Here is a 24,356-nt window from a genome sequence, read left to right on the forward strand (position 1 = left end):
GTGACAGTTAGTGGACTTATATTGACATATCAGAAACACCTTGGTCCACAGTTTAACTGGGGCTCACTGTTGGTTTGGTACATTCTGTGGGTCTTGAAAAACCTACGAGAGCACATCTATTATTACCGTATCATACAGAATTGTTACAGCGTTAGAAATTCTCTGCACTCTTCCTGTTCATCCCTTTCTCCCTCGTAGGCCCTGACAGTCACTGATCGTTCCACTGTCTCCACAGATTGGCCTTTTCCGACACGTCCTATGGTTGCAGTCTTATACCATGTGCTTTTTCAGACTGGCTTTTTTCACTTAGCAGATAGTGGGAGAGGGAAGGGGGAAGGAGAGCACTTTTTTATTAGTTTGATATTTAGTAGACCATGTCTTCACATTGTTCATTCAGGAATTCCTTACAGTGAACACAGCAGCTACAATTAGAAGAAGATGATAGGTCTGTGGCTCAGCGGCAGAGCGCTTGCCTAGCATGTGTGAGGCACTGAGTTCGATTCTCAGCACCACATATAAATAAATAAATAAAGGTCCATTGAAAACTAAAAAAAAAAATTAAAATAAAGAAAAAAAAAAAGATGAAATCCTCAAAATCCCTTTATCTCCTTTATTAAAGATCAAGTACCAAAGAGAAGGGCTGGAAGGCCTGTTTTGAGTCAACTAGAATCTTCAGAGGCTGAAGGTTAAGCCGATGGTCTGGTGTCCTATCTTTTCCTGCCTGGATAGCTTCCCCCCACCCCTTAATGCTGAATTCTATTGCAGTGTCTGGATGCACCACAATCTGCCAGTCCCCTCACCTGTGGAAGCACATCTTATGAATAAAGCTGCTATAAACATCTGTATACAGGTCTTTATGGGTAGTGGGTACAAAAATTTTGAACGCCTTTGGGTAAATATAAAGAATTGAAATTGCTGGGTCACATGGTAAGAGTATGTTTAGTTTTATAGGAAACTGCCAAATTGTCTTCCAAAATTGTTATCCCATTTTGTATTCCCACCAGCAAAGAGTAGATGAGGTTCCTATTGCTCCTCGACCCCGCCAGCATTTGGTGGTGTCAGCATTCTAGATTTTGGTCATTGTACATAGTGGTTTCTCATTGTTGTTTTAATTTACATTTTCCTAATGCCAAATTGTGTGGAACATTTTTTTCATATGGTTGTTTCTTATCTGTATTATTCTTTGTTGAAGAACTTGCTGAGTCTTTTGCTCAATGTTTAAATTAAGTTGTTAGTTTTCTTATTGCTGAGTTTTAGAGTTTTTTTGTATATGTATGTATGTATAAAAAAACAGTGGTGGTGGGGGTGCTACTGCAATTTGAACCCAGTGTTGCTTTGCCACCAAGCTATATACCAGCCTTTTTTATTTTTTATTTTGAGACGTTGTCTTGCTAAGTTGCTTAGGGTCTCACTAAATTGCTGAAGCTGACCTCAAACTTGCAATCCTTCTGTCTCAGCCTCCCAAATCGTGGGATTATAGGCATGCACCACTATGCCTAGCCTTATTAAGGATTTTTTTTGGTTCTATATGCATCAGAAATATTGGTCTGTAGTTTTCTCATAATGTCTGTGTAGTTTTGATAATAGGGTAATATTGGCTTCATGGAACAAGTTAAGGAATATTTTTTGTTTCTATATTCTGAAAGAGAAGATATATTCCCTCCCTTTTTTTACACCTTGGTACTGGGTATTCGAGCCAGGGCCTAATGCATGCTAGCCAATAATTTCTTCCTTTAAATATTTGGTAGAAATCACCAGTGAACCTGTTTGAGCCTGGTACTTTCTGTTTTGGGAAAGTTATTATTGATTCAATTTCTTTTAATAGATATGGGCCTGGTATCAGTTATTGTTTCCTCTTGTGTGAGTTTTGAAGATTGAATCTATCAAGGAATTGGCCTATTTCATCTATGTTATCATGTTCTTTTGGCTTTTAGGATTTACAGTTGCAATATTCATGCAGTGTTACAAAATCTCAATTGAATTAATTAAACATTTGACTTTAAGAAGATGATTCAAAGAGCCTACGTAGTCACATAATGAAGGATGCAGAAAAGTTTGCATGAATGGTGTTTATCTGAACTATTTACTCAAAAGATTGGTTAACTATAAGTTTACACTGCAGTATTATTATTTTCTAAAGTGGAATTATGTAATTTATGGATCTATATCTCTATAACTTAGACTGAGTAGTTGATCCAAAGTGAAAACTTGGGCCAATGCAAGTTTAAAAAAATGCTTTTATGAGACCTAAATATGAAAATTACAAATGGAATGAATGTATATATGTATATATATGTGTGTGTGTGTGTGTGTGTGTGTGTGTGTGTGTGGCTTTAACTCCAGCAATGACATTAATTGGGGTATTTCTTGATAAGCTTTCATAGAAACATTCACAAAAATTTTAATAATTATTTTAATCATGAGAAGGAATGCTTACTGCATTCTACTTGGAACTTTTCAGAATTTTATCAGCTTGGCTTGTACTTCATTGTGGTGGTAAAACTTCTGAGGATTACGTTTAGTGGGGGAAAAAAGCTTTTAGGAGGCATGGTCGTAGTGTTTAGCTATTCTCATTTACTTCAGTTACAAATTTTAAATATTTTAACTTGTCTTGACGTTATAATTAGAAAAACTTTATATAGTCCATAGTTACAGGTATTTTAACATAGGGGAGCTGGTCAAGTCATTCAGGGTCATTTAAATTTATTAACTAGTTTTTTTTCCCCCTAGAACTGTCATTTTCTCTCTTTTTATTTATTTAGTTTTATTTTGAGACAGGATCTTGCTAAGTTGCTTAAGGCCTCAGTAAGTTGCTGAGTCTTGCCTTGAACTTGTCATCCTCCTGCCTCAGTCTTCTGAATTGCTAGGATTGTGGGCCTGTATCACTGCACACGGTAGCCATGTTGTCTTAAGAGCAGTACCAGCCTTTTTATTATCCTGTAGAAAGATACCTTTCCGCATGAACATCACGATTTATGGCAGCTTGGAATGATTTTGTTTTGTTACTATTCCTGTGAAACATGCATAGCCTCATTTAGGGGACATACCAAATAGTTTTACAAATAGGTCACAACCACAACCAAATTTTTCTAGGCTGTCTTGAGACTTGTATATGGAATTCTTAATTCTAATACCCAACACTTTGGTAAGTTAAAAAAAATTAATACTTAAATGAAAGATGAAGAAATCTACCATCAACCCCAAATAAACGAATGACCACTTGGTTTATTTATTTTTTTAAGGTACTGGGGATTGATTGAACACAGGGGTGCTTCTAGCAGTGAGCTTCATCTCCAACTCTTTCTTGTTTTTACACAGGGTCTCACTAAGTTGCTGAGGCTGGCTTAGAACTTGCCATCCTCCTGCCTCAGCCTCATGAGTCAATAGAATTATGGGCATGCACCACCACACCCAGCTTGACAGTTCTTAACATCCTAAGTGACTTAGAGAGAAGGGGAAGTAGAAAGAAGCTGATATAGGGGGAAATGCTTACTGCATTCTACTTGGAACTTTTCAGAAAGCTTCTTTATAGCCTTACCTGACATTGAATGTAATGTAACCAGGTACACTGACGCTTGAAAAGATGGTGACTGGCTTTTGAACTTCACATAGTGTTTTTGAGGTTCATACATGTTTTGAGCTAATAGGAAAACCTTTCTCCCTGATGTCAATGCCTCTTAATTCCAATTTATCACTATTTAAAATGGGCCTAAATACAAGATTGTTTTGCGGGGCATCTAATTTAAAATAATGCTGTTATTGAGTTATATTCCCATGGATGAAGTGTGTCCAGAATTTATTTGGTCCTGAATAACCATTAATAGCTAAGGAACTAAGAAGTGAGTCATCTTCAGGTACTTCAGAATCCATATTAGCTTATGACTTACCTAATTATTTTACTCTGTTCATTTAGTTCATTTGGTATTGATCTTAGAAGCCAATAAAGAATTTATGTGAAATCAGCAAAAGCATAAATTAATGGTCATGGATAATAGAATAGTTCAGCTATGACAACTTCCTTTTAATCTGAGTACTTGGAAGCTTCTAATTTGGTGGTCATTTTAATATATTAATTATGTTTCATCTTTCCCCTTCCTCTCAAAAGTGTCTACCCTTTCCTCCCAAAAGACATATTCTTTATGCAGTAACATCTTCTCCTCATGGTTTTACAGTTCATTTTTTTCTTTTTAAAAATTATTATTATTATTATTATTATTATTATTATTATTATTATTATTATTTTACAGTGCTGGGAATGGAACCCAGGATCTTGTACCTGCTTGGCAAGCACTCTGCCACTGAACTCCATCCCTAGCCCTCACAGTTCAATTCAAGTTTCGATAACAAATATTTTATAGATTATTTGTTTTATGTAGTGTTCCAAGTATACACAACCATGTATAACACAAAATTATTATTTTCTTAACGATTCATAGCTGGGCCAGAACTAAGGTGAGGTAGAGGCATAAATTTAAGAGGTGCTCCCTTACAAGACACAGAGTGACCCTGAGTCAGAGCATCTAATTATGTTCTTTTGCTATTTGGGTGAATAAAAATTGATTTGTAAAGAAAATTTTGTTTTATCTTTGTCTTTAGTATACATGGAAACACAAAGATTTTAATCTGAATTTAAGAGTGCATTTTGAAGCACTTCTGGACTCATCAATATCAAGCTAATCAATAGCAGTTTTTCTGAAGCATTAAAATCCAGATTCCTTTGAGGTCCTTCCCTTTGTAAATACAAAATATATTAAGGGCAGCACCTATATCTTATTCATCTTATGACCCAGTACCTTTTTAAGTCCCACCCACGGACAGTTGTCATAAATGAAAGATGCTTGAACACATCTTGAATAAACAGTGACAAAACCCCATCTACATTCTAATAATCAACTTCCAAATTTCTTTTATGTGTGTTCCTCTAGTGAAAATATTTCCAGATGAACCACTGGAAATAAAAATATACTGAAACGAAACACAGTGAATTGTTTTAGTACGTTCAAGCATCCATTAGGTAAGTCCAATTCAGTGTAAGAACAATTAAGAAAATAATCTTTGAGAGATGAACTGTGTGATTTCATATCCTGACAAAGGTGACTTTGGGGTGGGCCAAGCTTGCTGACCCACTTGGTGAAATAGGACACACAAGGATGCCACTTAGAAACAACAATACATCCAGAGTTCATGGTGGTCAATCTGACTCGTCTTTAAACAACTGGCTTGATTTAAATCAAACATGGTTTTCTGTAGGTGCTACTCTTAATGTTTTGGGCTGAATTTTGTGGTTTCAAATTCTGGTTAGAAGTACAGTAGTTTGCATAGGGATTCAAAGACACCCGAGAATATTATGTGCTTTGTCCCAAATATGATTGACTTTTTTCAGGGGAAAAAAGATTAGTAAAGACAAGTTACATTATCTGTATCAGCCCTTCTGTTATTTCAAAATGGAAAGCAAGAGCTTAAGATCATAAAATGGCATCAAAGCTGGACTTTAATATGCTGTTAGATAACGTTATTAAACTGTTTTTAAGTCCATTTCAAAGAACTATTACAGACTTCCTGTTGAGGCTCTGAGCTCCGATTACATATCACATGGGATACACAGATAAAACTGTAAATGAACTAAAGGCAACAGTGTCTGGAAGGGGAATATAAGCCAAGTGCCCTTGTTTTGCTAAATCAGCCATGGCTTTTTTATTTATTTAATAATTTATATATTTTTGGTCTTTTATCCAAGGAAAGAGTGCCAAACTCTGTTTTTTTTTTCTTTTTTTGCTTGTTTGTTTTTAAACAGCTTTATCAAGTTATCATTCACATATCATAAAATTCACCCAAAGTATACAGTTCAGTGGTTCCTGGTGTATTCAGAGTTGTGCACCCAGCACCATTTCAGAACATTTTTATCATCCATGAAGAAGCCTGAGGCCTGTTAGCTATTTTCTCTCACCTCCCTTCCCCCTACCCTAGATCACAACTGATCTTTCTATCTCTAAAGATTTACTCTTCTGAACATTTGTTGTAAACAGAATCATATGCTACATGATCTTTTGTGACTGACTTTTGAACTTCACATAGTGTTTTTGAGGTTCATCCATGTTTTGCCATATATCAATACTTCATTCTTTTTATGGCCAAATCCCATTGTTTAAAGATACCACATTTTGTTTATCCACTCATTTATTGGGGGTATGTAAATTATTTCCACTTTTGAGTTCTTATGAATAATGCTGCTGAGAACATTTGTGTAGAAGTCTTTGTGTGGATGTATACTTTCATTTCTCGAGCAGGATCACTGGGTCACGTGTTAACCGTGTTAAACCTTCTGAGAAACTGCCAAAGTGTTTTCCAAAATACAGGGCCATTTTACATTCCCAGCGGCAACAGACGAGCTTTAACACCCATCTATGTTTTTTTTTTTTTTTTTTTAGCCATCCTGTTGGGTGCAAAGTGGGATCTCATTGTAGTTTTAGTTGTGTTTTCCTAATGACTAATGATTAGCATTGAGCATCTTTTTTATTAACTCTTTTTTGGGAAAAGAATAATACACAGGAAGTTCAAGTAAATGTATGTTCTAAAATATAGGCTTGAAACCTAAGCAAAATAGTCCGTTTTACAGACTTTAACTTTGATTTACCAGAAAATGATGATGTGCAACAACAATGAGCTTGCAATTTTGGCCCAGTGAGAATTATTTGAATTAATAACAGGACAAACTTAAAACACATAGCAGCATTCCAGGTGTCACCAAATAGTTGTCTGCAGAGCAGACAGGACATTTGCTGCTTCAGATTGCAGACAAAAAAACAACATGAGTGTGATGATTGTGAGTTGGAGTGGAATGCCGGAGATAGGAGGGTTTAACATCAGGATGGACTCCATCAGCTGACTTGGAATAAGCAGTCATTTCTAAGACTGGCCCAGGATGCTGATGTGCATATGTAACAGGCAAATCTTTAACCAGTTTTTACACTTTAAAATTGTAGCATGTATCAAAGATCATATCTGAAAGTTGGATTTTAATAAAATAGATAACTTATCTGGGTCCCTTTTAGCTCTAAAGCCTATAATCACATAATTCCTGGGTAAGGTCAAGTTTTTTTAAACATGTGTAGTAAAAGATTAGCATTTTAAACAACCCAGCTATTCATGTCACGGAAACAGACAATCAGCTAAGAAACTTCTCCTTTTGTTTCAAGAAAGAAGATTGAAACATATAAGAGTCCTATACTTATTCCAGGTTGTGTTCCTGTAATTTATTCATAGGTATTAAAATATTTAATAGTTTCTGACAAATAACAGGTGAGATAAGTCAGGAGGGGTTTGAAGTTCACCACATTTTTTTGGTGACCATCTGCAATCCCTGGACAAGAGGAAACAGATGGGTTTGGTTACATTATCCTTGCTCTGCAGAGTAAACAGTTGGGAAAAACATTAAGTATCTTTTAGCTCCATATCTGCTTCTAGGCGAGGAATGTTCGATGATAACAGTGTTAGCCTTTTCAGCTGTTCAACATTTAGTGATAGAAGCTGAAAAAAATTTTAATATATACTATAAAAAGCAACTCATTGGAATCCTCTTTGGGTGTCTTTGTATATTCATTCAAGAAGTATTTACTGAATGCTAATTATGTTGAGACACTGTGCTTGAATTCCTTAGGGAAATCTTCAGGGACAAGGTAGCATTTGAGATAGAGTTCACTAACATAGTTCAAGCAATAAACTGAGCAGCTAAAACCCCAACATGTTGAGTGTAAGCGTGCACACCTGCAGTCCTAGCAATTTGGAAGGCTGAGGTGGGAGGATTGCAAGTTGGAGACTAACCTGGGCAATTTAGCAAGACTGTGTCTCAAAATAAAAGATAAAAAGGGCTGGGTGGGGATGTGGTTCAAGGGGAGAGCGCCCCTGGTTCAATCCCCAGTACTGAAAAGAAAAATAAGACAGAAATGTCAGCCTTTAAGGGGCTACTGAGATATACAGAAGTGGACAGGAAATCATAAATCATAATATATTGTAGGGTCAGCAGAACTGTGTGGGCAGAGGTGATGTCACAGACAGGAATTGAATGTGGAAGCATAGATGGCCTCATTAAAGCAAAGCCACCTCATTGTCCCCTTCTGGCATTCAGGAATATTAAAAACAAAAAGTTTGACAAAGACCTATTGAAAGTCATTTTAACCTTTTCTGTAGCCTGTCAAAAATATCAAGAGATGAGTCTCATTTTCAATGTATATTACAAGGTTAAAAGTTATTATAAAAGAAGAGAATTCTTTAGCAAAAAATAATGGAATTACAACTAAATTCGTGGATAGATCATGCTAACTTTCCTCCACTTCATCCCAAAATTCATTAGCATGATAGTAAAGATATTAAAAAGGAATAGATTTACAAAGATCAGAAGTTAACAGGGGAGACATCAGGGGATGGAAGAGCTAACCAAATTTTGGAAGACAGGAAAAGAACCAAACGTTCAGAAAAGATGATTTGAGAGAGGATACAATGGAGAATCTGGAGTGTATGGAGGCCATATGATTATACATATGAAAAGCAAAGGGCATTATTAATTGAAGAAAACTAAAAGCTGTACAAGAAAGGGCATGTAATTCTAGTATTCTACTTATGCAATAAACAATATTTACATACTCCTGTCTAAATAGTGAGTGGTAAAGTATTTAATTAGAATGAGTGATCTACTGCTCCCAAGGAACAGGGAAAGAAGTAGATGGGAGAATGTTCAAATCAAGTTTCCCAGTGAAAATCTCCCAGGTTGTAGCTTCCAGTTGCAATTAGAATAAAAGTGAGATGCCTTACTTCAGTTTCAAAATCCTGTCATTGTTCTCTGACTCCCTCCTGGTCTCGTGTCCTCCGACTCTGCCTTCTTTAACCTCCCTTCAGTGACACTGGCCTTCTTTCTCTTCTTTGAAAGTCAACTCTTTACCTCCTCAAGGCCCTTGTCATTGATCTTTCCTCTGTGTAAAATGTTCTTTTGGTAGAAAATAGATGGATCCCTGTACCCATTCTGCTCTTCTTCCACGGTAAGAGCATTTCAGCTCAGTGTGTGGCTGCCCTGAGTGGAAGCCACATTTCAAGTTTTCCTTGCAGCTTGGTGTGTCTAGTACTAAGGTTTGGCCTAGGAGAGGTGAGCAAAAGAGACAGGAGGTTGCTGAGTCCTGCTCTTACCGAGGAGTGTGCCCTGCTCCTCCTCCCTCCGTCCTGCTGTTTGGAACTTAGAGCCATCTGGGCCCTTCCAGATGAGGGGCTGGAGGGGCACAAAGATAAAAGGAGCCCAGGAAGGCAGAAATAAACTCCATTTGCTTAAGCCATTGTTACAGAGGTTCGGTTTTGTGCATTCAACCTGCACAGCAGATGTTCTTCTCCCAGATGTTCACACTGAGGCCCTTCCCATGATTCAGGGTCAACTCAGATGTCACTGCAAATGTCTTGATCCCTCTACTGAAAGTCAGTGTTTCAGATTTCTATCACTGCCCAACTTTCTGTATAGCATATAGCAGTGTAGTAAATTGTTTTGCTTAATGATTTGCTTTTTATTGTCTTTCTCTGTTATCCAAATTTCATGAATGGGATATCCTTGTCTGTTCTGCTCACTGATGGATCCCTAAATCCTGCAACAGTGGCTGGCACACAGTAGGTGAGCATTATGTATCTGTTGACTGATTGACTGCATCATTCTGGGAAGTCAGTATCCAAAATAGATACATCAATTTTAAAAAGCAGCTTACACACAGTGTTTAGAAATGCAGAGATAAATTAGGAGAAATGCAGCTAAAATATTCTTAAATGGCTACTCTAGGGACCAGGCTAAAGTGGGGACAGGTACCACAGGACACAATTGTTTTTCATCATGTATTTCAATTTCATTTCCTTTGATACTATTGGATTTTATTTATATATATATATATATATATATATATATATATATATATATGTATATATGTATATATATGTATATGTATGTATGTATGTGTGTGTGTGTATATATATATATATATATATATATATATATATATATGTATGTATGTATTTGAAAAACACCAAATTTTAAAATAAACAAATATTGTGCATTCATTAAAATGGTATGGTAGAATAATGTTTATTGATATGAAAGGACATCCACCATGTAAAAATAAAATGAAAAACTATGTATCATTATATAGAACAGGATTTCATTTTTGTACTTGTAGGAAACACATCTGCATAAAAAGATGCTGTGTTATAGTTAATACATATGACAAATTCCTGCCTTTGATATAAGTGAGTATTCCATTTCCATTAAGGAAATGATTAATAATATTAAATGAATATTTGAAGACTTTAGGCTTGAAGGGACACAGGTGGGACTTCTTCCCAGGGTTTCTCTAAGCCTTGGGTCAGTTCTTCCTTTAGGCCACTTAATGAGGAGTTTCACCCTTACCCTAAGAACAGTGGAGTCAATGGAGTCTGTTAAGTAGATGTGGTGTGACAAGCTGGGCTTCAGGCAGATTTGTGGAAATGGTTTGAATCAGAGAAATGAAGTAGGAAGCTATTAATGCCATCGAGATAAGAAATTATGGACACCTAGTGTAGGAAAGCAGTGGTTGGATAAGAGAGAGGGCAGTCTTAAGAACAGCAGTCAGAGTCACGAAGTGTCCAAGGAGCTCAAGGACAGCTCTGACCTTGTTCACTGCTCCATCCCAGGGGCCCACCTAAAATGGTTTCCAGTGCATGTTGACACTCAGTAAATACTTACGATTTAAAGAAAAGGGAAAGATGAGACCTGGGAGTCTGGCTAGATTGCCTGGACAAACTACAGGCTATCCTCTGGGCAGTGACAGGAGGGCTAGTGTGGGCCGAGGTACCTGTGAGCTCGGTGAGGCCATATTGGGTTACAGACACCTGAGCGAAGGCCACTGGTGAACAGGTGGATGTCTAGGCTTAGGCTTGTGCTAGAGAAAGGCCTGAGGGTCATCAGTGTACAGATACCTGTAGCCAGACAGTGAACAATGGTTTATTAGGAGGGTGAGGGGAGAAGACAGGACAGAACCTCCAAGTAACTTCCAAATTAAGGGGCAGGGAGCCCAGGAAGAACAAAAAAGAACAGCCAGAGAGGCAGGAGGGAAAACCTGCTGTCGCAGTCGAGGGGACAGTCAGCAGTGGAAACACTGCCAACACAGCCCGGAGATGGGTTCTGAAAATGCCAGTTGTACTTAGAAAAAGGAAGCTGGTAGGGTGATCACTGGGGAAGTTCTGGAATATCCAGGCAAACCAAGCTTGAGCACCATTTTCTTGTGTTCAGGAGATTAATGAGTGAGCAATCTTTTCTTTCACTTTTTTTTTTTTTTTCGGAGAAAATGCCCGTTTTTTGAGGAACAGCTCTGCATATTTACAAAGCCAGGGGCGGTTTGACAGTATGACAGTTTAATGGTTGAACAGTTTGACAGTTGGCTGGGGTGCTTTCTGATTGGTGAGTAAGGATCATGTGAGCCAGCAGGGCTCACCATTGGACAGCAGGATCATGTGAGCCAGCAGAGCTCACCATTGGACGGTTCTTCTTGGGGGCTGGGGAAGTTAGTCTTTGGAGCTGGGGCGACTCCCAACATTCCCCCCTCTTTGTTATTAAATGAGAGTGGGTGTCGAACTCATTCTGGCTGCTTCCTGCTGAGATAGGGTGGCATGGGAGAAAGAGAGGAGGGAAGTAAGGAGCCCCCACAGGAGGCAGAGAAGACTGGTATAACTTCAGGAACCAGATCAACGAAGGATCCTTGCCACCACAGATCCATGATGATGTCAGTCCATTCAGCATAGGTCCTCGACTGGAGGTATCATCAGTAGCCAGGAGTTGGTAATTCCTGAGGAGAAGCTGGTTAAAAGCTTGATTAGAAATTTTTTACACACCTGAATCTGAATGAACTTTATGATAAAGGGAAGGAACAGGCACAGGGAGTTTTTATAGCCCAATTCTAATGGGGTCTTTGGGTCTGCAAGCTGCCTTGTTGGCACAAGGGGGGTTAAGTGTTCAGCCTTGAGTGGGGGCTTGGGCATTTGGGCTTGAAGCAAACAGATGATAAAGAACCAGACAGAGGGTTTGAGAAGCCAGGTCATCCTGCAGCTAACTTTATTTGGCATGACCTGCAGACCAGCCTGTCCTGCACCTAACACCCTCAATTCCACTATTCCTTCCTAGTCCAATCTAGCTCCCTCCCCTCTCTATTAAGGCTGTTCTTCAAACTTTCTCCTAACTGGGTGTACCAGCTTGCTTCTCTCTTTGCTTTTCTCAAAGGCGGCCAAGGACGGTGGCCCATTGTTACCATATTTCCCTTTGAGAGCAGTCAGATCTCTCCAGGTTTTATGTGAAACACCTCAACTTTAAATACTGATACTTGAAATTCTTACAAAACTGGGAGGGTAAACAAAACACACATGTTCCTCCTTAGTCCCAAAGACAACTGGTAAAGTGCTCTCTTATGATCACACTTATTCAGGGGTTACCATGCTCTGGACACCTAAGTGGTTTTTCAGAAAGACAACACACAACGGTCCCACTATCGGCCAGATCCAAGCAAGTAGGGGGTCTGTAAGGAAGAGAAGGGGGTCTGGCTGAAGGGGGCCCTTAGGGTCGCTTGCCTTGAATATAGGGCAAAGAGAGGACCCAAGAGGGGCCAGAAATGAGGGGGAGCATTAGCAGAACCCATTTATGGAACATTGGGCTAAGAACAGAGACACGGGAGAGGCAGAGCTTGAGGAGATCTTGTGGGGAGGGGTGACAAGAGTACTTAATGACAGGTGACGATCGTTGGCTCTTCTGATGAAGGTGTAGGAGTGCCGGGCTTAAGCCTACTGAAGAGCCAGTGTTATGTGAGTAGCAGCAGCGCTCGAAAGAAAGAGTGGACGAAGACGGCAAGCCTTGAGAGAGGGGGCCCTCGAGCAGCGAGGCATTCCCCCCTCCCGGGTTTCGGCACCAATGAATGTTCTTTCACTTTTTTCCCCTAATTTTTAATGGGTCTCTGAACTTGTTTGTACCCACCTCTGGACTATCACCTTCTTATCAAAGTTCCAATGACTTTGGAACTGTTTGGCAGCAGGAAGCTTTTTCCACTTAGTCACATTCGTAATCAGTTCACTATCAGTAAGCTACAGAGACTTGTTTGTTCTGGTTCAGACCGTGGCTCCGGGGACACCAGTCCTCCAAATACTTGGATTTCCAGCTTTATGATTTCATCCGCCGTTCTTGTGTGTCTTTCTCATCCTTCCTAGAATAAAGACTCTCCCTCCCCACCCCCTCTCTCTCCAGGAAAGGGTAAGAGGTCTAGAAACATTAAAAACGATGCTGCCATCATATTCTTCGTAGCCAATTGTGTGTTTTTCCGGATTTCCTTGGCCCAGGATGTGCTAAGCACGTAGTTCTTTCCTGAGGGCCAACTTTATTCCCCTCTTCCTTCTTTGCCTCAGGACATTGCTTCTCTCTTTCATCAGGACTCCAGAATATCATCACTTCCCCTGTGTAATGAACCAGGCCTGTTCCTGACTTCTGTTGGAGCAACAAGAAGGCTCTCTCTGTCATCTTTCCCATCTTGTGTTTCTTGATTTGCTCTTTGGTGACCTGGCAAGTTCCCTAGGAATACTAAGGGCACAATTGTGTTGTGGTAGCATGGACCAGGTTCAAACAAGGTGTTTTTCCTGCACTATTACTTGTTTTGTCATCAAAACATTTATGCTAGAAACATTTTCCCGTGTACCTTCTGGGTAGTGGGCACCACGTATGTGCTGTAGGTATCAATGGCAGATATGGGGTTTGCTATCACCCAGTAGCTACTCAGCTAGTCTCTGGATGAATGAGACACCTCAAGCAGTCTTTGAAATAGACAGGATTTGGGGGAGGGGATGAGACCAGGGTAGAACCCACACTGAAAAGGCCCCAGAGATAAAGCCATGACAGCAATCCACAGGGAGGTGGTGGCCTCTGCATAGCTGCCAAGACAGGGCAGATTAGTGATAGATGGAAAGTCCTGGAACCTGTTAGAGGTGCACTTGAGTGGGCAAATCACCCCCAGTCCCCAGCACAGCTCTTTAGATGGTGAACTCCTCTTGGAGGGAGACTTCACCAACCAATGAAGAGGAGAATTTTGCTAGCTTCAAGTAAACAAGGTGACATTAACCAAATGAGCTAGGAGTGTATCTTCACCCATTGGTGCCACCATACTATATAACTGAGAAATTTATAAAAAAACAGAAAATATTTTCCCACAGTTCTGAAGGTGGGGAAGTCCAAGATCAAGGCACCATTGGGTTCACTGTCTGAGGAGGGCCAGGGATGGGCTCAGGAAGGGCTGAACCTGTGTGACGTCTCTGTTACAGGGGCCTTGATTCCATTCACTAGGGAGGAACTCTCACCACCTCCTAAAGGGCCTACCACCTCATATTCTTGCATTAGAGGCTAAGTTTTGGAATTTCCTCTATGAATTTTGGAGGAAACATAAACATTCAAACCACAGCAGGAGCTAACACCATTTCCTGATGATCAGAGGTCTCCGGGGTTAGCTCTGGAATAAAGATCATTGATATTACCACTGTGCAACTTGTAAGTCATTTAGAACGCATTGAGAAAAAAAATTGCTGGGCAACAGGTACAGTAATGAAAACTCTTGACTTAGTGTCCAGAGACTACAATTTAGGTCCAGTTCTGCCACTAACTTTGTGACCTTGAGAAAATTAATTCACTTTCCTGGGTCTCGTTTTTCTCCACTAGACGGAGAAAACTAACTGATCTCTAGGTCCTGCTTTTTCTATGAGCCTGTGAGTTCAGCCGCTATTTTGTTTTCAGAGTGTTTCACACTTTACCAGGTCTTGGCTGTGATCATAATGTTCAAATTAATTATCACAATGAATATGTTCTCTAATATTAAAATGTCAGGTGAAAAAATATTTTGAGTCCATTTATTTTATTTATTAGTATTTACTTACCTGTTTGTTTTTTTTTTTTTGTGTGTGTGTGTGTGAGCAGCTGAATTTCCTCCTCCTGCTTAGACTTCAGAGGTAGAGCAACAGAAGAATCTTATACCTTACAGTGGTATTAACTGCAGTATGGTTGTGTTAGCCATAAAATAATAAAATGGGCCAATAGCAATGGAAAAGCCCATTGGTAAGTGAATTGAAGACTGGGAACGCAGAACACATTAGTTCTTCAGTATTCCCAGCATAGAGAGGGCACCCAGGAGCAGAACAACTCCACCATGCCGATCACTCATTTTGATAAACAATGTGTTGATACAAACAATTGGTAAATTCTATATATTATGTCAATTGTGAAGTACTGATTTATCACTCAGAACTGCAGTTTCCTGATTCAATTTAATGTACAATAGATGAACATATTTTGGCAGCTCTATGGATCGTCTCTGGTGACTCCTCTTGGATGACAATCCACTGTAGTATCTGTCTCTCCCCTGACATAGAACAAATCAATCATCTAAGAGGCACCAACAATAAGGATATTTGAAAATTTCAGGTGGTTTGGGGGAAGAATGAGTGTTGATACTTACAGGAGCCAAGTGCCCCTGAGTAAGAACTGCCCATTTCCTACTCATAGGAGACGCTCTGCCTGCCATCCCCTGCTGTTACTCAGGATTCCCTCTCTGGGCTTAGGAGGGCCAGGTTTCCAGGTTGAAGTGGGTTAATTCCCTATTTGGAAGGGCACTATAGAGGTCTAACTCCAGGAGGGGAGCATAGAGGAAAGGGCTGTCCTGTTTTTGTAAAAATGAATAGCTTTTGAAAGTGCATTCTCTTTTCTCTCCCAGGATTATTCTCCCAGGATGACACCTTCCACTGCAGGGAGGTGAATACAAATACAGCCAGGATTCAAACTTCACTCTGGATCGTTCACCCGTTTTTGAAGCTCCCCTCTTTCCATTCCAACAGCTAAGTGTCCAAAGGACAATGAACATTTTCCCCTGTTTATCCCTCAGGGTTCATGGAGACATTTTTCATCATCCCCTGGCTTGGTGAGAGAGGATGTTAACCAACTTCCATCTCACGCCCAGATGACAGTGTCAAGACTGACAGGGCAGCTGGTTTTCTTCAGTGATAAAAGAATGAAAGACGTTGCTGGTAAATAGCTTTGACTGTCTTCACAACTATGTTTATGACCTCTTAAATTAGTCTTGCTATCCTTGTGTCTCTCAACAGCTGCTTCAAAAACTGCTCCTTTTCTAGCCTGAGAGTTACCCTGGTTACCAATCTTGGTAATCAGTTCCTGGAGATTTCCACTGTGGATGCCTGAGAGCCTTGTGACAGCTTCTTCCCTAGGTCCTGCGTGTGATGGCTTTGGACTTGGTGGGATTCTGTGGACTGCTGCCTGTTCAAGTTCAAGTCATGTGGGTGGAGTGGGACAAGGAAGAATGCTGTCTCGCTAGGATCTGAGCAATGGCATGCAACTGAATTTCTCTAGTATTTTAACATCATGCCTACCATATTCTTCTTTAAAATAAGAACTGTCATTTATTCTCAACTGATGCAAGAAATCTGGAGACAGTGGTCCCATGGCTCTCTGGAGTTCAGAAGTCCATGTCTAATTTGTGCTCACAGTTGATCTGTATCTACTTCTTCTTCTTCTTCTTAAAAATAGGTGTATGCAAGTTGGGGATATAGCTCAGTGTTAGAGCACTTTTCTCACATGCACAGGGCTCTGGATTCAATCCCCAGCAATGGAAAAAAAAATATATATATAGCTTGCAAAAATAGTTACCTAGTTACCTGGCAGACTCCACATCAGTCTCTGCAAAAGAAGGTTGAATAATGAGAGCAGAAGGGAATATCTGCCTAAATTAACAAGAAGAAGGAAGTAGGGAAGAAGGGGTGGGGGGAGAGAAGGAAAAGGTGGAGTGAGAGGAAGAGGAGAAGGAGGGTGAGGAGGAGGAGAAAGAAAACAGGGCAGACAGAAATGCTTTTTCTTTTTTTTCCATTCTCCTTAGCAATGTTGCTTTTTTATTTATATATGACTGCGGAATGCATTACAATTCTTATTACACATATAGAGCATAATTTTTAATATCTCTGGTTGTATACATAGTATATTCACACCAATTCATGTCTTCATACCTGTACTTTGGATAATAATGATCATCACATTCCACCATCATTAATTACCCCCTGCCCGCTCCCTTCCCCTCCAACCCTTCTGCCCCATCTAGAGTTCGTCTATTCCTCCCATGCTCCCTCTCCCTATCCCACTATGAATCAGCCTCCTCATATCAAAGAAAACATTCAGCATTTGTTTTTTTGGAAATGGCTAACTTCACTTAGCATTATCTTCTCTAACTCCATCCATTTACCTGCAAATGTCATGATTTTATTCTCTTTTATTGCTGAGTAATATTTCATTATGTATATATTCCACTTTTTTAAATCCATTCATCTATTGAAGGGCATCTATGTTGGTTCCACAGTTTAGCTATTGTGAATTGTGCTGCTATAAACATTGATATGGCTGGGTCCCTGTAATATGCTGTTTTTAAGTCCTTTGGGTCTAGATCAAGGAGAGGGATAGCTGGGTCAAATGGTAGTTCCCATTCCCAATTTTCCAAGAAATCTCCATACTGCTTTCCATATTGGCTGCATCAATTTGGAGTCCCACCAGCAATGTATGAGTGTACCTTTTTCCCCACATCCTCGCCAACACTTATTGTTGTTTGTATGCATAATAGCTGCCTCTTCAACAAATGATGTTGGAAAAACTGGAAATCCATACGCAATAAAATGAAATTAAACCCCTCTCTCTCACCATGCTTGAAACTCAACTCAAAATGGATCAAGGACTTAGGAATACAATGGAGACCCTGCATCCAATAGAAGAAAAAGTAGGCCCTAATCTCCATCATGCGGGATTAGGCCCCAACTTCCTTAATCAGACTCCTGAGGCACAAGAATTAAAATCAAGAGTCAATAAATGGGATGGACTCAAACTAAAAAGTTTCTTCTCAGCAAAAGAAACAATCTGTGAGGTGAACAGAGAGCCTACATCCTGGGAGCAAATCTTTACCCCTCACATATCATATAGAGCAATAATCTCTAGGATATATAAATAACTCAAAAAGCTAAGCACCAAAAAAACAAATAACCCAATCAGTAAATGGGTCAAGGATCTGAACAGACACTGCTCAGAAGATGATGTACAATCAATCAACAAATATATGAAAAAATGTTCATCATCACTAGCAATTAGAGAAATGCAAATCAAAACCACTCTAAGATTTTATCCCACTCCAGTCAGAAATGCTTTTTCAACAAAGCATTTTCCTTTGTCGGTTCCCAAGATATTCAGAACCCTCTCCAGAAGGGCGTTCTGACTCCTGCTGGGTTTCTCCTGTTTCCAGAAGACAGCTTGACAACTAGTAAGAAGCTGTTTCAGCTCTTCTTTATTCTAAGGTTTCTCAGATTCATGGGCCTTTCTCAGAATTCTTTTTGTAAAGACTAGGGCTCCAGACTTTAAAAAAAAAAAAAGAAGAGAAAGGTGGGTATTTGCAGGAATGGGTTCTGAGACTCTGCAATCTACAGGTTTTTTTTTTTTTTAAGAGAAGGGCTCCAGATGGTTCTTAATGCCAACAAAAATGTGTGAATCATCCCTTTAATCCTTAGGATTCGGAAACTGTTTTGCTCAAGGCTGGGTGTTGCTTAACTCTAAGCACCCTGAAACATTAAAGAATTTTGTATGCACAAATATTGAAAAATAAAGGAGTTTCTGCATTGCTATGTCATTCAGTTGGACATCCTAAAAGATGATGGGTCACTTAAGAATAAGATTAGGAAATTCATCTGCTTAAGAAAATGAGCATAAGCTGGGCGTGGTAGCTCATGCCTGTAATCCCAGCGGCTGGGAGGCTGAGACAGGAGGATCATGAGTTCAAAGCCAGCCTCAGCAACGGCAAGGTGCTAAGCAACTCAGTGAGACCCTGTCTGTAAATAAAATACAAAATAGGGCTGAGGAGGTGGCTCAGGGGTTGAGTACTCCTGAGTTCAATCTCCGGTACCAAAAAAGAAGAGAAAATGAGGAGATGACATACTTGAAAAAAGTACATTCTTGATGACATACTTGAGAATAAGAGAGTGACTCTGTTAGGACTTTTGGTGCACCTCACTGTACTGCATTTCTAGTGTAAGCTGCCCTCTGTTCACGCTGGAAGCCCTCTCATGGCCCCGTGGAGGGCAACGGCTCATTACCCACAGTTTGCATATTGTGGGACCAGGAAGTACAGCCAACTTCTAATTGTAACATAATCCGAGATGGAAAATGGAAAACGCTTGGGGTCCAGGGCCCAGCAGGCGGTTGGCCACTCCCACACATGCAAACCCATGCGGCTGGGTTTCCTCTGCCATGGGCTTAATGTGCAGAAGTTTCCAGAAGGTGATCATTAAAACACCCTAAAGGGGAGGGAAGTGAGGATTGTGGGAGAAGGACTATCCAGCTGACAGGGTGGGGAAAGACAGAGCCTTATTGAATGCACCCACCATTGAGTGTGCCCAGGGCAAAACCTAACCAACCAATCAACCAACCCACTGAACAACAACCTAAAAGCCCCCAGATTTTCCATTTTCTATTCCTTAATAACCCATTGCTAAACTTCATTTTTCATGAACTGAAAACTCAAGAAGTGAATGGTAGTGGATGTTTAGTATGCAGTCAACGATTTTAGTGGTCAATAATCGACTCTGAGTAGATTAAATGAACATTTTATGAAGAAATGAATTGGATAAAAAACATCTTTTTTAATTAATAAAGTTTATGTTGATAGATTAGGGAGTGCTATGGTTTGGATATGAGGTGTCCCCTCAAATTCCTGTGTTAATGCAGAAATATTCAGGAGTAGTAAAGGGATTGGGTTGTGAGAGCTGTGAGTAATCTGTCCACTGTGGTTTGAATGGAATGACTGGCATTCATGCCACAATGGTGGTCATCGTAGGCAGATGGGTCACTGGGGGTGTGACCTGGAAGGGTGCATCTTCCCTGGACCCCCTTTCCTTCTCTCCTTCTCTCTGCTTCCTGTTCCTCCACCATGCCCTTCCACCATGGTGCTCTGCCTCACCTTGGCCCCAGAGCAATGGACTCAGCTGACCATGGACTAAACCTCTGGAACTGTGAGCCAAAATCAACTCCCTCCTCCAAGTTGTTCTCAGGTTTTTTTGGTCACAGCGACCCAAAGCTGAGTAATGCAGGGAGTTTTCTATTTTTACTCAGTTCCGATAGATTTTGACAAATACTGCACACTGTATTGACCCTTCGTACTTAGGTTGGTTTTGCATTTTCATTTTTCTTTTTTTTTAAATAATTTTTATTGTTTAATTTTCGGCGGACACAACATCTTTGTGTGTATGTGGTGCTGAGGATTGAACCCAGGCCGCACGCATGCCAGGCGAGTGCGCTACCGCTTGAGCCACATCCCCAGCCCCGCATTTTCATTTTTCTAAAGAGCAGCAAATAAGAAAGATCTAGACAAAGAAACAAGAGGATAGGAAGAGGGAACAGAATGTGCAAATGTCTCACTGTGGGTGAGGCGTGGAGCATCTGGGGATCTAAACAAAAACCAGTGTAGGTGGAGTGTGGGGGACTTAGGGGCAATGACAATGCTGGCAGAGATGCTGTCATATAAGATTGGCCAACTATGATCGGGAAATGGGGTTCTATGCTCAGGAAGATGCTCAGAGGACTCCGGGAATAACTGGATCCATATATTCAAGATATAAACTTATTTCTCAAAATTTGCAATGAATAAAGATAGAATCAGAAGAAAATAGAATAGTCCATATTTGTTATCTTGATTCTTAGTTGATTATTTGCTGCTGCTAATTGAGTAGATCTTGTTTTGAGATTAATAAATACTTGAAATTTACCATACTTTGGGGATAACTAAAAATGTAGTCAGTAACTAGCACAGAGCAAGTCATAATAGATGCTTGATGATACTTATTGTGAATGAGAAAGAGGCCCAGGTAATGAATGGGAATCAATAATGTCTATAAAGTGTTATTCAAACAGTTCCCTGAGGGGGAAATCTGACTACAGTGAATGGAAATGACAGAAAATGATGTCATAAAATATCACTGAATCTCAGAGCTGGTAACTACGTAATTTTTGAGATAATTAACTATGTAATTTTTGAGATAACCTCCCCCCCCCCAATTGTTGACACTCGGAAATCTTTTAAAAATTGTTAAATAAAAATTTCTCAACCACATTAGACTATAATTCATCCAGTATAAAAATGACCTTGATTTTAATAACAAAGGACCTGATTTCAATGCCCTACCATTTCTGAAGGATTAGAGATGTCCCTCAGACATTCCCAGTGTCCTTGAATAAGTCATTTGGACACATCATTCAAGAGCTCATTTAAAGCTTGACTGAATTCATTTACATTTTTAACTTGTCTCTCCCAGTGGATTATTTTTATAAGGCTCTCAGAAATTTATTTATCTTAAATTCATTTCTTTCAAATTATATTGTCAAAATTTCAATACTTCTCTATTCTCAGTCTCTCCCCAAGCTTGGTGTCTTAGTGTCACTCTTCCTTGCGGACGTTGCAGGGAGAAGGAAGAACAGCATGGCAGAACTTCTGTAGTCCTAAAAGATAGGCTAATTGTGAAGGGGCACCAGAGGGAGGGGTACCACCCAGACACTGATTACAAAGTCTACAGTCTGGACCCCCCAAGAAAAAGGAGATCAAAATATTATTTTATTTATTTATTTGATAGTATTTATTGGAGTGAACTCAAAGGGCTTTACCACTAAACTACACACTCAGCCCTTTCTATTTTTGTTTTGCTTTGGTGCTAAGGATTGAACGTAGGGCTTTGCACATTCTAGGTGAGTCCTCTACCCACTGAGCTATACACTCAGCCCCATTTTTATTTTTTGAGATGGGGTCTCACTCAATTGCAGAAGCTGACCTTTCAAAATGCCATCTTCCTGCCTCAGCCTCATGAGTCACTGGGATTACAAGCATGTAACACAATGACCTGCAAAAATGTTCTTTAAAAAACAAAAAAACAACCTAGCTGGGCATGGTGGTGCATGCCTATAATTCCAGCAACTCTGGAAACTGAGGCAGGAGGATCACAAGTTCCAGGGCAGCCTCAGCAATTTAGTAAGGGCCTAAGCAACTTATGGAGACTCTTAAAATAAAAAATAAAAGGGCTGGGGATGTGGCTCAGTGGTTAAGTGCCCCTGGGTTCAATCCCTGATACCTAAAAATAAATAAGTAAATAAATAAAAAACAACTAAAGAAAAGCAGTTTAGCATAGTCAGAGGTCAAATAGCTTTGGTTGGAACTCTTGCCCTTTAGTAGCATGTTGTTGAACCGTCTAAGCCTCAGTTCCTTCTGTAAAGTGGGATAATAGTCTTCACTTCCTGAGTGACTATGGCTAAGAAACAAGAAGCATCATGCATATGGCTGCTCCGCACAGACTGCTCACTCCTCTCCTCCCAGGCCATGTTCTTGCTTTACAGAATGTCATCTCTGAGCCCTGAGTTTCATCTCCAGGAATCCTGATTTGGCAGCTCTGATCCCACTCTGATAGGTCATGGGATGTGACAGTTAAAACTGCTTAAAGGCCCTGGGCTCATTACAGTTGGGCTGAGTTTGGTTTGCACATCCTTCCCGAGGATGCTTTACATTTTGATGACGTTTGGTTTTAGTTTTGTACTTTGAGCTCACAATTTCTGAAAACCTCCTAAGGACCACCTTCCTGTAGTTTAAGTGACAGTTGGGAGCACATAATTACTTAAGCATGGTTTCCTTTATTCTCTTGCTTACATTGAAAAAAAAATTTTTACCTTTTTTTTTTTGTACTAGGGATTGAACCCGGGCACTTAACCATGGAACCACATCCCCAGCTGCCGCCACCATTTTTTTTTTTTTCTGTTTTGAAACAGGACCTCACTAGATTGTTTAGGGCCTCACTAAGTTGCTGAGGCTGGCCTTGAACTTGCAATCTTCCTGGCTGAGCCTCCTGAGCTGCTGGAAATGCAGGTATGTGCCACTGCGCCCGGAATCTGCCACTTGCTTTTACTAGCTTGGCATTCTATTTCTAGGAAAATCAGCATGATGTACAAACTTGCAGGTTTCAATTCTAGGTTTGGTATTGATGCTTGAGAGGTCATTAATATCCTCAGTTTCCCATTTAGAAAAGAATAATCCATCTCTCCCTAATTTTTGATCAAGTTTTCAGTTCTTCTGGTCTGGATTGACTTTGTTTTGGGTATGAAATCCATTGGTTTGAGCTAAGTCGCATGTTAGTTTTAGGTGGCCATTCTGTTTACAGCTGAGATTTGGCTTCTGCACATTTGGCTCTTGGCTTCTGAGACCAGTGCTGAGGATAAGCACAGTCCTCCAGTTCAGGAACCTGCCTTCTCTGACCCCCAGGCTCGCACCCATTAGCTGTTCTACTCACTCTCACTCCTGGGCATGGTGCCAATAACACACGCTGGATTTTGTGCTAGAGAAACATGAATTACAATCCTAATTGTTTTACTGTCTTTATTACCTCAGAGATTTCTTGTCACAAATCAAGCAATCTAGCTGAAACTCATATTTAACTTTGTAAACTTCCAAGTGCCAGAATGCCTCCAATTCACCATAGTGCACAAGGATTACTAGTGAAGCTGCCCTTCTGTTAATGTGTTTTTTCAGCCTTTGAGATATTAACCTGTGTGGGTCTACATCCAGTCAGAGGTATGTGTTTTCTGTTTTTGAACCTTAGAATGAGGAAACAGCTAGGATCCTTTGCTTAGAGAAAGTTGGCTCTCTCCTATGACAGCACGAAGTGTGGCCATTCTGCATTTTGAAAGCCAAGACCAAAGTCTGCAATATTATTTATTGTTTTGTTCTGACTTCAATTCCAAAAATACCAATGAAAGCTAAGTTTCTCTTGGATTAAAATTAATGAGGGACAGGAACTCCCTCTTGCTTGTCTAGTGGTGCTTTTCTTCCCGACTCAGCCCACTTAGCCAGATTTAGACCAACACATGGAGATCTGAAAGTCCTCTCAGAGCTTTGGTAGACCAGTTGGTCCTCTTTCCAGAACTGTTCTGGACCAGAGAGAAAGTTTCTGGAGTCAGTTGGGGTGGTAGAACTCTCCAGTGTTTTTTCCCCATATTATTTTATCTCCCCAAATGCCACTAACTCTGCTTCCATGTTTTCTGTTGAGACTTGTAATCCAGTGTCTCTCCATCATAGGGAACCTGCAGGGTCTGGGCAGGGGTATGGGAAGTGGGTTCAACACCTTTTATTTCCAATCAGTCATTCAGACCATCCAATCTCCTAAGAGCTTCTTAATGTTTCTTCCTTTCAACAGATCTGGGAATTTGGAGTCCT

Source organism: Marmota flaviventris, chromosome 4 (genome assembly GCF_047511675.1).
Source record: "Marmota flaviventris isolate mMarFla1 chromosome 4, mMarFla1.hap1, whole genome shotgun sequence".
NCBI classification, from domain to species: domain Eukaryota; kingdom Metazoa; phylum Chordata; class Mammalia; order Rodentia; family Sciuridae; genus Marmota; species Marmota flaviventris.